Raw genomic sequence first — 9,924 nt, 5'->3', positions numbered from 1 at the left:
GCCCATCACACAACCTGTCATTCCGGTACAAAGAAAACTGCAGAAGGGTGACTGTATCGGCAGGTTTCAGAAATGTTTCCTGTAAGGAGAGACACGCGGGATGATAGGAGTCAATCAGGGACTTAATGTTATCAAGATTAAAACGAAAACCTCGATAGTTCCACTGTATCAAAGTGGCCATTTTTATGTATGTTTAGGAGAACAGGGTGGAGACCCCTTCGGTTAACAACCACGCCATTTTTCTTTACTAGATGGAGGACGATCGACCTCCATGGATCCTGCCCTTGAATGAGCGGGCAGATCTCCGTCATCAGAGTGAGAATCCAATGACTGAGGACGTGATCGATTAATCGTCCTGCATTTAGGGGCCAAAGAAGGACTCGCACGGACACCAGTGACTGGTGCCCAAGGAGGTTGACCCAGGCAGCCACTGGAAGGAACAGTGGGGACAGAGATTGGAGTAGCTGTAGATCTATTGACTCTAATATCCATGGAGGGCAGAAGACCCCACACATGGCATGAAAAAGACTCAGATAGAGGCACAGAAAGGTCCGTCTGCACTCCCACTGTAGCAGTGGAGCGTAGTGCAGAGGCATATGTCTGAGATGTAAGAGGGAACAATAGCTTCCGAGCCTCAGGATAAGAGATGTTGTTAAGAGTCTTCAAACGCTGTACCTCTTTCCCCTCCACCCACTTAGGGCAAGACTTAAAGTAGGAGGGGTGGGAACTGCTACAATTAACACAGTGAGGGTCCATTTTGCACTCATAGGTGTCATGGTCCTTGCCACCACAACAAGCACACATCACAGAACCACGACAAGATGTCTTTGAGTGACCGAACCGCTGACACTGAAAACATCGGAGAGGGTTGGGAATATAGGGCCATACCTTACAGTTCAAATAACCTGCCTTAATGGCAGAGGTGGACATAGTGATGAAAATGTCAAAGTCAAAACTGAGGTCGGCACTATAATTCCATCTTCATGAGTGGAGATCCTTCGAACTGCCGAAACTCCTTGGTTGAAGAAACCAGCAAGGATCTCCGACTCGGGGATAGATTTCAAGTCCTTCTCAACGATAACTCCTCTTGAGGAGTTCAAGGAAGTGTGGGGAGTAACCTCAATGGGTATATCCCCAATGGCCTTTGAATTCAAGAGAAGTTCACTGTGCTTAACTGTGGAAGTTTCTACTAAGATGTCTCCAGAATGGAGCTTCTTAACTGACTTTGGAGAACCAGCAAGCCTCTCCAAGCCCTTCTGAATAAAAAAAGGGAGACATTTGCCCTAAAGATTTATCAGACAGTGAATGCAGGATCAAAAAGCGAGGTACAGGTGTACTTTGTGATGGAGACTGCTGTTCAGAGTCTTCTAGGCATGGTCATTTACCAATTTGCAGATTTTTAACATTTTTTTTATTTGGAATGGGGGATCCATAATTAAAGAGAGAGGTTCAGTGCCCACTGACCCCACCCACCATGGAGTCCTAAGAGGGGACGCACTACAATGTCAAACAAGGACACTGTAGCAACGCCAGGTTTCCTGAGCACTATACCCAAACACCAGTATCAGACACAATGTCCACAACACCTGTTGAGAACGCCCAACACTGGTACTCAGTTGACCTTAGCCCCAGTGGACCAGCCGATTGACCCTAGGGGGGCCACCCCAAGGCCACCTATCTACAGGAATTCAAGGCCAAAGTGGTGTGTTGCAGTGCCCCAGACACCACTCAACCACCAGGATCCTCTCCTCCCCTTCACGGGTCACCACGCACGGCAAACACGTGGGTGGATGTTTAGATCCCAGAGAAAGTAACTGAAAATACAGAACCTTCCCTGGGAGGTCCCCTCACCACGTACAGGAATCCACGTTGAGGGGCAAGTCTATGATCTGGACATCATAGAAAAAAATAAAATTAAAATAAATTAATATAACAATACTAGCATCTAATTTATATATTTGCATGCTAGAGGAGTTTAGTACTAGCCAAGGTACAGGCTCTTCTTCTTCCAATTGTGGAGGCTCATTGCAATATGTTTGTAAGGTAGATTTGCAATGTACCTTATTCCCAAACCAATAACAACATGAAGACAAATGGTTGACAGTATTCACTTTTACTTTATTATTATTATTAATTAATGTGTAATGTGTTTTTATTATTATTCCAATTTTAAACACAAGGTACCAATGTATACAAGATGATTTGAATAGTATTACTTCTACAGCTTTTATACACTTGATAAATTTGGAAATGGCTCTTCTCTTTCCAATTACCTTTACAGAGTTCTTATAGCAATAATGACAAATTCAATTTCATCTTCCTAGCATCTTTCATTTACACATACTTTTGCAATTGCTCCCTTTTCTATAATTTTACCATCTTCTCTCTAGTCTTTTGGTTTACCAGTGTAACTCTGTTCCCTTAGTCTACATACTATTTTATTGAAGATATCATTCAGAAATCTTAAGAGGTTGCCCAAAGACTGTGTCTTGTCAATTAAGATGGTCTACCTTCTCTTTAAATGATATGCTGTTATGGCCTGGAAGTCTCTTAAAGGTTATTCTCATCTTTGGATAAAACCTGTTTCTCATTTTGTAATGAGGTCTGGAAAGACTGTCAGGAGTATTGTCCTGCCACTATCTTTACTGTTACTGGTCAAACAAACAAGTCCTCATATGATTCATATACTGCTTTACATGAGCTTATCACTCAGTTTTGGTTGCTGACCATTCAAACACTAAACGTCTATCTCTTTGCACAGCTCCTAACCATGTAGTCATGTCTTTCCTGATTGAGCCATCTATTGCTATGATCAATGTTGGTCTCTGCTCATACATCCATTACAATGATTTTGATTGTTTTGACCAGTCCTGACCTTTCCCTCCACATCTTCCAGCCATTCTTCATTGTGTTTAACTTACTTCCCTCTGCCTAAACATATCCAATACTCTTGATTTTTACAGTGGACATATCTTTTCTATATCTTTCTTGGCCTCACTAATCCATGTCTTGCAAACTGACTGATTTCAGTTTCTGTATCACTGCACTGTCTGCCCTCCCTCTCATCAGATTAAGATCTGTGTAAGATCTGGTAGCCAATACCCAGAAGCAGGGATGCTTGTGACAAGCCAGAGCTGATTTAAAAAATTTCTGATCTCCATTTGCTAAATTTCCACTGACAGTGTCTGGTACTAGAATAGCCAATATCTATAGTAAAAGAAGGTCCAATACTCCCAGCCTTTAACTTCATTGCCAAAATGCCCATTATCTACTAATTGTAGGCATCTTCAACATCAACTAGCTCAACAGTGCAGTGCTGTGATCTCTGCATACATTGCTAGATACTGTGTATGACTTCCTCAACAGTTGAGGTAGTGAATATTAAACTATTATTAAACATAATGAATGAATAATTTTTTTGTTTTAAAATTTTCATTTAATTGTTATGAAATTCCAGCTGTATCTATTGCAATTTTATATCTAACCAAAAATATATTCATGTATAGAAAACAATTTTGGCTTAACATAAAGCATATAAATCCACCAACGTCACATGCTTAAATTATATTTTACTGAAAACCAATGTTACTGTATAAACAAACTATTCTTATTACTGTTATAATAAACTGTGTAATTACAGCCAGTGTTTACTAAATATATCTTAAATTACTGTGTGTTTCTTTGAAATGTTTGTTGAATTTTGTGCAAAGCTACTCAAGCTACCTGCTTTAGCCGAACCTAATTTAGAAGTGATAGAGTAGAGGAAAAGCAACTAGTCAACACAACCCACTATCAACTCTTGGGTTACTCTGTACCAGAAAATTGTGGGATTGATCATCACATTATAATGTACCCATGGCTAAAAGGGCATATTTGGTAGTAGGATTGGAACCCAAGACTCAGAGATTGTGAGATGAGTGCACCTGCCTGCAGGCTATGCCAGGACCCTTTGAAGTGACCCTACATTCTTGAAATTACTTTTCCATGTCTTATTTTATTCACAGTTTGTCAAATTTAGTAATATAAATATTTTAACTTAAAATAAAAAAAATGAAGCAAAAGAATAAAATTGTCTAGTGTGCTTTGAGCAATAGTGAGGATTTTCTGTCACCATATGGGTGCTATATACATCCATTGAAATTTCTTCAATTTCTGCATTTGTCCAAAGAGACAAACACGTTCAAGCCTGAAGTTTGTATTACAGAAATCAGGGAAAATGAGATGTAGAGCTGGTAAATTTAATCAATTAATCAATATAGTAATTACTATGAATGAGCTGCAACTACATTGATTAGTGTCACATAAAGTAATCAATTCACATAAATTCCAATAAGTTATTCATCAAAATTATGATTAAATTGACTGTTACAAAAATAATCAGCTAATAAAAATTAATGTTTTCAAATATTACTTTATTATTCCAACTACCCAAGTAACTGAACTGTTGCCAACAATCTTACTCACCATGTCTCATTATGGTAAAGCTACAATGATGATCTGCCATTGTCACTAATTTTTAACTGCTGACTAGAGGGAAGGCAACTGTCTGGCAGCATCTCCAACAACCTTCTTTTTTTGCTTGTATGTATCATAGTTGAAGGAACACTGTACTAATCAGTTAATGGGTCTAATGATTAGTTGATTACCAAAACACCAATAATCATCCATCTATAGTGAGCTGCATGTGATAGGATGGAAATTACTTTGTTCTGTCTGCAGCAAGGCTTTAGACTGAGTTCAAGAAAAGATTGGATGACTAGGTGAGAAGTAAGAGGTGGTTAGAGTTGGAAGCTGGAAGGGACATCCTTAAAATTTTATGAAATTTGTGAAAGATCACATTGTCAACCATTAAAGAGTAGAAAGAGAGAACATGATGGAAGCAAAGTGAAAGTTAACAGTGACTGGTGTGCTTGTATGGCAAAATTAAAATCAAACATACAGAGAAAAGAGAAAAATAAACTTAAAAATAAAGGTTTTGCATATTAATAATTTTGCATATTAAAACAGTTAGTGTTTGTAATATAATGTAGACTTGTATATAGGAGTTACAAAATATGAAGTTTTGTAAGTAAAAAATAACAACATAGCTTTAAATCGAGGAAAAAACGGACTTTATAAATAATAATTAAGGAATGAAAATCTCAGAATGTGATATGTATGTTATAATCAAATAACATCAAGATATCCTCAATAAAAAAACAAACATTATCATCATAGAAATCTTATGATTTGTACCACAAAAAATCTATTATACAATGTAAAGCAATTTCTCAAAGTACTATAAGGTACTCACTTATATTTCTTTTTTTTATTATTAAAATTAAATCTTGGTGATTTCAAGCAGAATCTTCTTCGATAAGCCTGCAGATATATAAGTGTTCTGTACAGACCGGTATTTGAAATTTCTTTTGTCACAACAGCTGACCACATCTAGTAACACTCAAAATCAGAAGCAAACTCCTCTATGTCTAACTGGTGTCTTTTGCATTGGTGTTCATGATGACTCAACCTACAAACTATAAAGAACTTTTTTTTTTCTCACTTTAACATGAAAGTTTCATTAAAATAAAGTAAGCAAGCAACATTTTGTGGCTATACTGACACATTCACAGCTATTATAATCTGAATTATATAATTATTATAAACTCTGAAAAACAAATCCAAAATAAGTAATTTGGTGTGGCTTTTATTATTAATAAAAAAGCAAAAAGTCTGTGAAATTTCTCCAAATCCAAATGACTAATCATGATATAAAACAAGTTCATATTCAACAATCAGTCTTGTTATATCTAATACATAAACACTTTTATGTATTTAGTTTCTTGTAAGTAATATTTCAAATAATGACAGTGAGTTTGACAAATATGTCCAAAAAACCTCCAGTACTAGTTATCAATTATTGAGTAAGAACACATTAACTCTAACATACAAGTCCTTTCTTTCATGCTTATCTTTCAACCATATCTATGTTAATCAGAATAGTGGATGAAATTACTAGAACTCTGAAACTCAGTATAATAGTTAGTAAGTTTAAGCTTTGGAGCCTATAGATCCAGACCTGTGATTTGCCAAAATTATTTCTCTGTCAGTTATAAATTAACAAAATGGCTTAGCTGATGATGAGTTGTGTGCTATTTGTTTAATCTTAACATTTATTAGATATGAATGCATTCATTTATTTTACAAATATCAGGGCAATGTGACAGAAAGGGCTATTTAGCCCAATGAAATCACACCTTACTTAAATAACCAAATAAAATAGCAAAAACAAATTGAATAAACAGATGCATTTTATGTCCATGTACAGTACTTACTAAAGGACATGCCAAACCATCATGAAAGGCATTCCACAAGCTAGGAAATTATAATGCTAACCAAAAAAAAATTCAATGATATTTAACCAAAGTTTAATGAAGTTAAAATATCAATAATATATCCACCAAGTAATCACACTAACCATTTAAAAAATAGTATACCTAACATAAAAATAATTCTCCCTAACAACAAGCTTTAACCAGGGCTTTCAAATTAAATTTATTACTCATAATACTTAATTTCAAGTGCACTTTTCTAACTTTTTCATTCTATCATTCAATTAAACATTAATAGGGAGATTATTCAAGAGTATTAAACAATCAGTCTGAGTTTAAACTTCAATTAATTCAATTATCAATGTCAGTATTTTTCACATAATAACGTAAGCTTAAAAAATAGTTAAATAGTATAGTAAAACTTCAGTGGTCTCATCACAGAATTGGAGCAATGAGGGCAAATCTAATTTATTGATATTAGTTATTATTCAACTTGTTCAAAAGAACTGTGTTAAGACCCACCATTGTTCTTGATATTTTTAGGCTTTAACAAAAATTAGAACAAATGGAAGTCTGGGTTACTGTTAATAGTGTTATTACAAGATATTTTGCAAGTTAAAGTTTTATAACCTAAAAGTCTAAACTAACCGAAAGTCTATTATTAGTAAATTAGGCTAATAATAATATTGGCTAGTTACTAGTGCTACTAAAAAAATAATAATTTTATAATAAATTAAAAATAATTTCGCATGCTACAAACTACTAGTACTACTATCTGTCTCAGTAATATCAATAGTACTAGTAATAGTGCAGTAAATATCAGTAGAGATGCAAATATTTTTTCTTTTCTTTTGCTTCCAAATACAACTATACTATAGATAACTAAAGTATGATAAAATATAACATTATTAAGTCTTAATGTCATCAAAACATTATTTTGAACTCACTGTTATTTACGTCAGTAACACTGTACTGGCATCATACTAAATTATTATCACTGTTTCAGCGATCTCTTATAAACATTTTGCACACTTTAATTAATACTAGAAATAAACGATCTAATAACACCAAAATGTTGTTTCTATTTAATTAGACACTCAACGTTTCGCTTTAGAAATTTTTCATGAACGTTTACTAAAACATAAACCAAAATGTTTGAACTACTCACTAGAGTGCGTACAGCTACAAAGAATCCACCCAATCAGAACATCGCTCAAGCTTTTCTGCCATACCTTGTAAAAGCACAAGTATTATAATTTGATAGCAAGGAAACACATCGATTTGATGCTATGTGGTGATTTGCCTGTGGCGAAGAGCATGTATTATCATACAGAAAACTAGATCCGACTCGCAATCTGAGGGTCGCGGGTTCGAATCCCCGTCACACCAAACATTCTCGCTCTTTCAGCCATGGGGGCGTTATAAAGTTACGGCCAATCCCACTACTCGTTGGTAAAAGAGTAGCTCAAGTGTTGGCGGTGGGTAGTGATGACTAGCTGCCTTCCCTCTAGTCTTACACTGCTAAATTAGGGACGGCTAGCGCAGATAGCCCTCATGTAGCTTTGCGCAAAATTCAAAACAAACAAACAAACTTTTCACAGCCCTCTCGTAAAGGCTTGGCATTGCCTGGTAGCTAGAGTACTCGAGTCACAATCTACGGATCGCAGAATCGAAACCCAGCAGTTATCTTTCAATGATGAGGACGATACGATGGTAAGGTCAATCTCGCTAATTGTTGGTACACAGTAGCCCAAGAGATGGCGTTGGGTGGTGTTGAATAGTTCTCTTCCCTCTAGTTCATTTTAAAATTATGGATGGCTAGCTCAGATAGCCATCGAGTAGCTTTGCGCGGAAATAATAATAAAAAACAACTATACTTTCTTGTCCCACAAGAATACAAATAAGGGGTAAAAAACACTTAGTATACTTATATACTATATTAACAAAGTACTTTAAATTATAACACTAAATATAATGCTCCCCTTCTGATATATGAAGAGAATAGTTTGTTTCCCTCCTTTATAAACATTGTTTAAATTAAATGAAATAATCTGAAGAAGCTATGTCTGCACTATGTAATTTGTTTTGTTGTTTTTCTGGATTTGTATTAATTATGTGGCATATGACAAAAGGATAGTAACTCTAATTGCTTGAGGTACATTTAGAATCAAATTGGGGGGGGGGGGGTATTTATAACTCAAATCCTGCAATTTTCATTTGAAACATATAGTGAAAGTAAAATAAGACGTTTTTCTAAACACAAATAGTAAAATTTACTTCTATTGTTATTACATATAGTATAACTTAAAATATATTATGTAATTGTTTATATTCTGTGAATTATATAAATATAAATGTTTCTCAAAATAATAGTCTTTATTATAGTTCCCCCTTTTAGAAGCAGTGAAGTTCTCAAGTAAGTTCCTCAGCTTTCACTATCTTTAGGAGGGAGCAGTAATTCTGTAAGCAATTAAGCAGTTATGGCACTTCTTAATGTGTATGGCAAAGAGAGAAAGAAGCTATTGTTGTTTTTGTTGGTTGCACATGATCATTTAGCTAACTGTAGTACAGAATGTAGATCTTGGTCTTTTTGATACTACATTACTGGGATTTATTGCTATATTTAAGGCTAAGTTTGTCCCTCGTACTACATACTGTTACGTTTCTGCTCGTTTGATAATTTCCTTAATTTCCGGTATAAATTCTCTCTAAAGAACTTCAGCGATACAAGTCCTTTCTTAATTAAAACTAGTTTATTCTTTCTCGATGCAACTTTGTAATACACAGAATTTCCACAGTCACCTTAAACTTAACAACCTTTATAACACACGCTATAAATCACAGTGGTTCACACACTTTACTTACAGTGCCTACTGTTCGCTTGACTCAATTATCTATATCTTCAGTCTATCTGCATATCTATCTATCGCTGGCTTTATTTGCCGGGCTTATATACTTAAAAACAGGGCGCCTAGCAAACACTCGGACAATCGCGAGGTTCCTCGATAAGTCATGATCCTTCTAGAAACTCCAGCGCGCATGCTCCCAGTGTCGCGTGACTTCCGCTGTCGTAACGCTACCCCTTCCTTAGCATTGTTCGTCCCGAACAATAGCCACTTACATTAAATCAGACTGTGGGTGAACTTTCTCGTTATAACTGTTTGCCAGGTCGTCACTTTCCCATCTGCAGTTTCCATTCTCCGGACAATAATACCATCTTCAAGCTTCAATTGGTCCTATTGTTCTTTGTCATAGGGCTTAAGGTAGACACCTTTCTGAGACAACACTCCTCCAATTCCGACATTACCAGCATCACAATCCAAGATGTACTGTAGTGAGGGATTTGGAAGCTTTAAAAGTGGAGCTGAGGCCAATCTTTCTTTCAATGTCTTGAAATCATGCTGGCAAGAAACTGTCCATTCAAACTTCTGGCCTTTTTGTCAAATCATGTAGTGGAGCAGCTATAGTTGCAAAGCCCTTCACAAACTTCCGGTAATAGGTACAGAGTCCCAAGAAACTTCTTAACTCTCCCACATTGTCTAGTGTTGGCCAATCACGCACTGCTTTCTCCTTGTCAGGATCAGTTTGCACACCATGCTCACTTACAGTGTGA

The 9,924-nt window shown here is 35.9% G+C and overlaps 1 protein-coding gene across 5 annotated transcripts in view; it reads right to left on the bottom strand.

The window, feature by feature from the left end:
- LOC106468186 (serine/threonine-protein kinase D1-like) overlaps positions 1-7,419 on the bottom strand; it is a 121,961-nt gene extending 114,542 nt beyond the window's left edge. For 2 of the 5 annotated variants that reach the window (XM_022396495.1, XM_022396494.1), the window contains exons 1-2: positions 7,259-7,419; positions 5,294-5,516 (exon numbers count right to left, since the gene is read on the bottom strand). The gene's annotated coding sequence lies outside the window, so the exon portion shown is untranslated. Of the gene's footprint in view, positions 1-4,464; positions 4,569-5,293; positions 5,517-6,833; positions 7,078-7,258 lie in introns of those variants that run through there. The other 3 variants (XM_022396496.1, XM_022396498.1, XM_022396497.1) reach the window with 3 other exon arrangements.
- Positions 7,420-9,924: the final 2,505 nt, after the last annotated feature.

This window comes from Limulus polyphemus, unplaced genomic scaffold (assembly GCF_000517525.1).
Source record: "Limulus polyphemus unplaced genomic scaffold, Limulus_polyphemus-2.1.2 Scaffold2907, whole genome shotgun sequence".
Classification (NCBI taxonomy): domain Eukaryota; kingdom Metazoa; phylum Arthropoda; class Merostomata; order Xiphosura; family Limulidae; genus Limulus; species Limulus polyphemus.
Note: the sequence above shows the minus strand (reverse complement) of the source record. Positions and strands in the feature narration are given on the sequence as shown.